This window comes from Nelumbo lutea, chromosome 5, assembly GCF_056320005.1.
Source record: "Nelumbo lutea isolate HS-2025 chromosome 5, American lotus-T2T, whole genome shotgun sequence".
Taxonomy (NCBI): domain Eukaryota; kingdom Viridiplantae; phylum Streptophyta; class Magnoliopsida; order Proteales; family Nelumbonaceae; genus Nelumbo; species Nelumbo lutea.
In genome coordinates this window covers 60,566,975-60,572,974 of record NC_142688.1, presented here as the reverse complement: position 1 = coordinate 60,572,974, position 6,000 = coordinate 60,566,975, and positions in this window count along the sequence as shown.

Sequence of the window (6,000 nt, the reverse complement as noted above, 5' to 3'; positions counted from 1 at the left end):
CTAAAATGCGATGAGACTGAGAGAACGTGTGGTTTTGGACTTCTGGGTGGCGATGAAATGAAAGAAGTTGCGATTTTGAACTTCTAGGCTGCAATGGTCATAAAGGAAGCGGTGATTTTGATCTTTTGGGCTGTGATGGGATTGAAAGGAGATACAATTTTGAACTTCTGGGTGTGACTAAGAAAACTAAAATGCGATGAGACTAAGAAAAGGTGTGACTTTGAAAAAGATATGTTTTGGGTGTAGTTTCATGTGCATAGAGAAAACATGTTCTACTGGAAAGGTCTGCCTCAACTACATAAGCCTAGGATGTGATTGTAATGTGTGAGAGAGAAGTCTTCCGCACCAAGCAACGCTGAAACACAATTTTGAACCATGCTAGGAAGGCCTAGCCTTCTTGGGATGCAATTTTGAATCATTTTTCCGCAACTTTTAGTCTTACCAATGCAAAATGCAAAAACTAAGCCTAAACAACACCCAATAATGGTCCTAATCTTTCCCAATGGAGTCGCCAACTGGAGAAGCTCATGGTCAGCTCAAAGAAATGAAGTCACTATTCGTTTTTCAAAGGAAATGGCCATTTACTTTAGATTTTAAAATTTAACTTATTGGCTTTGATAATGACTCCCTTATTTGTCGGGAAAGGCACCTAACCAAGAGGTTTTGGATCCTAAGGATTAGGAGTGGGAAGGTGCTAGGCACCCCTCTCTCCAAACTGCTATAGAAGCCCAATATGGGAGTTGTCTAGGCTCTATTTGTTTTGAAGAACTAGTAAAAACAACTATTGGAATTTCCAAAATCTGGAAAAAAATAATCTTAGCTTCTCCTGAGATCGATTTTGAGGTGATGTTATTGGGTCTTAGGTACTAATTTCCCTAAGACCCTCGCCTCTCAACCTCTATACTCAATTTAGAAGAAGTCGAGAACAATGCCTCTCCAAGGTCTCAGAACTTCAAGCAACCCAGAATCAAAACCTGAGCTAGAAGATAATGTGAGAGGCTTACATCTCATATGTAACCTAGTCAATGGTATTCCAACAGTCGAACTAAACAAAAGAGTGGTTATTTAAGCTCTAAAGAGGTTTGAAACTATTGAATGCTTGGATGTTTCATGCATATTTCATATCTGAAACACAGTAAAACAAATTTTCAAGTTCAAATGATTGGGCTTTTCTCACGAACAGGACACCTACAAAAGTTGGAATACTCCATGGTTCTCTCCTTTGTTTTTCCTCCCTTTCTAGATCCCCTTCTCCCTTTTTCTCCCTCTCTCTCTTTCTCTCTCTCTCTTTGAGGTCCTCCCTTTGAGCTCGAGTTGGATCAGTATTTATAGAAAAATGGAGAGGAAGAGATTTAAAATCCATCAAATCATAAGGCTTGGGCTTTAAGAAAGATTTTTCACAAAATAAGTAAGGATTCTTCAACGAAAAAGGTGTTCAGTCAAGATTTCTTATTTCGTGAAATGTTTTCTTTGAGTTGGGGGTGCTTTTCATATGTTTTGTGTGTCAAATGAGAGCTTGGGGTGTGTCTGTCATGGCAGTCTCGTATTTGGGGCTGTCAATGGCAGAAAATGTAAATTTGATGAACTTTTAAATGTTGTTTTGTCTTTTCTCAGCTTTAATGGGGGTACCTTTGGATTTTTGGATTTTTTTGGTCTATTAAGCTCAATTTCACAGATCTAAGTGTTTGAATATGTCAAGAATGGGTCTAACATCAGCCATCACACTTTTGAGGTTTCAAATTAAGACAGATGAGGTGGATTCAATCTAGCATTTCAAAATGGCATATTCCTAGTTTAACGGTCAAACGAGTGAATTAGGATGTGAAATTTGAAGTCCTGGGGTTTTTTGGGTCTCTGAACACAATGGTGAGGTCTGATTGGCCAAATAATATTGGGATGATGGAGATCTATGGCTGAAAATTTTGGAATAATGAGATTTTTTGAAATAGAATCTTTGCTTAATGAATGGTCAAGCAAGGGAGTTTTGGGATGAAATTTGATAGGTAGGAATTTTCGAACATCTTGAATCTGATGGAAGTGATGGATCTTTGATCAGAGGTTTGGTTTGGGTCAAAAGTTTATGGAATCTCACTTTTTTAACGGTTAAATAGAGGAGTTTGGTTGTGAAATTTGATGTGTTAGGGTTTTTTGGGTTTTTGAACACAGTGGTGAGGTCTGATTGTTCAAATGAAATTGAGATGATGGATGATAAGGTTTAATCAATTAGATTTGTTGAAGTATGATCTAAGCTTGATGGTGGATCAAATAGGGGAGTCCAGATTTAGTGCTTTCAACTTGAAGGTGTTTTCCTTTGAGACCAAATGATTTAATGATATGTAAAACATAAGAACCACTTGACCTACTATCGAGATGCTTTTCCATTTCACTTAAAAACTTTTTATCATTTAAAAATTAAAAATCTTTTTATCATTCTTAGAAGCTTTTCTTTCTTTGTTGCTTACAATTTTCCTTTTGTTTCTGCATACCTTTGCCATTTGTCATTATCTTTGGTTCTAGTTTGCTGGTTTTAATAGCGAAGGTTTCAATACAGTGGGAACTACTTCAACAAGGTGGGAGCTACCACAAAAGTTTCTTCTTTGTTTTTATATTCCATGTCACAACAGGCACTAATCAATCAGTCCTAATTATGCAAAGTTGCAAACTACTAAAATACCTTAAAATTTATACTTCATTCAAATATGAAAAGTTGCCACTTGTCCCAAGAGGCAATCCTCCACCAAATGCAGCTGCTATTGCTGGATCATTCCCCATCTAGAATGAAACAACAAAAGGAAAATAAATGACACAAAAAGGATGATCTTCTCTGAGGCATTTACCTAAGGAGGCTGTCCAAATATTATGTACCTGGAAAGAAGTTGGCAGAAGTTAAATATCTTCTTATAACAAGCATCATCTAAGCAAAAAAAAAAAAAAAGTTTAACTCTGTTACTGTAACTACATACAAAGATGTGAACAAGTGAAACAAAAAGAAAGAAAATATAACTACTAATCCTATTAGTGGGTAGAGAAAGAGATAGAAAATTAAAGTACCATCATCATTTAAATCTCTCTTTCTTCTTTTATAACTTATGATATTTCTATAAATGGTCCAACAATCTTCTTTGAAGTTGACCATAACTATACCAATTTTTTTCTAATACTGAAAAGATGATTATGAAAAATGATATGGGCTTGTCTTTATCAAAAATTATAAGGGACCTTTTTCATTTATAAAATTATACTTTACCTTTTGCTCAAAAAAAAATGATATGGGCTTATCTATTATAAGTCAATGTCTGGCACAACACTTGAATTTTCACATATGAAAAACTAAGCAACCATGTGTTAAAGGACTCTTATGAGCCAATAATGAAGGTTAATAGTTGGTCCATTAACTTGAAAAAGAGAACAAATCCAGCAACAACTATAATAACAATATGAAACAAAAAGTAAACCTTTGGTGTGATTACTTGTCTAAAACGACCCAAACACCACCTAGGACTGTCACATATCACACTGAGTAGTAGTGTGGTACACAGTACTCAGTAGCCGATGCAAATTGGACCCCTTCCTTGACCAGCAGTTCATGGGTGGACCCAAATGTTACATTGGTTGGAGTCTATCTACCAAACAATAACAAAAAGGCTTTGCAATCTAGGCATGTTTGGAGTGGTGTTATAAGAGGTCATAACAGCATAGTTTTTCAGGCTCTATAGGACAAGGAGCTCCCTAAGGGCAGAGATGGATATGGTTAAAGGTTTGAATTGATGAACATGCATGGCATAAAGGTTGTGGAGGTTGAGGCAGTTTTCCAAACGGTGATATGTTGGTTGCAGAAACAAGAGATTCCTTGCAGTTTTAAGCCATTGGTTAGACATGCACAATATATAGGTAACAGGATGAAAAGCTCATTCAAATGGGTGCCTAGAAGTGCAAATTTTGTGGTTGAGTCTGGCTTGAGAAGGATCTTTTAGACAACAATTGGAAGGGGGCTTTCCAGAACCTGACTTCTATTTTTGATGGATTATTCATTACAAAAACATAAATTCTGAATTCAGTGAATATCTTGTTCTCCTGAATTAGAAGAACAGAAAATTGGCTGGCTGAAAATCTGAGCACATCATGGATAATGAGGAAGATTTAATGTTTTCATCAGATACTGAAGTTGTTATTTTTTTTTTATTTATTACATTTTTATTCATCCCTTTTACCTTTTCCTTATTTTCTTTAAAATTTTATTGTTGGAATGATGAAACTTCTGTAGTAGAGAGTAATCCATTCCAGCATTTGATAGCTATTTTTATTCATGTCCCTATACCATTTTTCTTCAAAATTTAATAGCTACTGTGAATGTTTATTGTAAACTTATTATCATGGTTAGAGGAGATGACCAGAAATTGGATAGATATGTGAGAGTACAAGATACCCATGGCAGCTTTGACTTATTTTCTCTAGCGCATAGATGCCCTGGGTAGAACCATGGTGACTGCAACATGAGACTGCCAATGCACTTGGCCTCTTTTTGATAAGTCACTTACCTGGGTAAATGCACTTATCTGGGTAAGTGTTTTTCAGGAAAGACTTACCCAGGTAAGTGCATTTACCCATGTTCTTTTATTTTCCATGTAAATAAGGCAATGACCATCTTAGCCATAAAAATTCCATTATTAGAAGGGCATTTTTGTTCTGTTCAAGTATTGGTAACTTTCCCCTAAATGGGAAAGTTAATTTACCCAACCCGGGAAAATAAACTTTCACCAGTCCCTACATAAATCTGAAAAATGAACATGGATTTCTTTTTCCATTGACCAACTTTTCCCCCTCTAAAAGTCTAAAAAAAGAACACCCCCTTAATACATTTTTCAATAAGGGAGATTCTCTCTAACATCCCCTAGCATTGATTGTTTCCTTTTCCTTGTGTTGTTCTATTCTAGTTTGACCAAGCCCAAACTGAAGATCCTAAAACCATCTCATGGATTTCAGATAACACCACAACAAGAGCTTGATTTTATCAGTTGATTAATCAAATGGTGTGCCTAGAAGCTACCCCAAAAAATTATTTGCATAAAACTGACTTCTAGGTGGGAAGATGTCTGTCTTGTAAGGTTGTTTTCGGGGGAGTAGAGTTTGGTAGGAAGCCTTTTTAATGTCTAAATTTCTTAGTTTGCCTAGGAGTGAAGCACAGGCTAACATGCTTATCCTGACACTTGGCTTGGGCCTAACATTTTACATCTAGCCAAGCCCATGCAGGTCCTTCTGGGCCAGTAATTGGGCTTAAAAGTTTTTATGCAAAATGCCATTGCTGGAAGTAGGGGACTGGATTTGGTCTAATCGGATCCAGTCCAATGTGAGTCCATTATAAATGGACCAGGTCCAATCCAATCCAATGAATGTTTTGGGCCAATTTTGACCAGTCCATTTTAATGTTTGGACCACCCAATTTGTTTAAATTTATTTTGATTTAGATTGGTATATTCTTATCTTATATCAATAGACCAGATATTGGCTTAATTCAACCCAATCTAATATAAATTTGTTATGGACAGACCAAATCAAATTCAATCTAATAAATATTTTGGATTGGATTGGTCCAATCCAATATGTCTTGTTGGTCCATCCAATCCGTCCAAATTGATTTTGGACTGGACGGGGGGGTCCAATCCAAAACTGGTCCATTGTCACCCTTAGCTAGAAGCTTTAAGGTAAACCCAGGCCAAGGCTTAGCTTCTTTACCTATAATTGGTACAACATACCATTCTTTTTTAGAATTTAGCAAAAATTCACTAAATTTCAATTTTATCACTGGGGCTAAACCTGTTGTATTGCCTTGATTTCAATCTTATTACAGCATTCTTATTACATTCTTATTTCCCTTACATATTCATAGAAAGCTTATCTTCGACCATTTATATAACATTCTTATATACAAAATAAAAGAAAAGGCTTATCTTCGAATACTTTTCTTTGGTACAGGGAAACAAGGTATTAAGATCTCATATG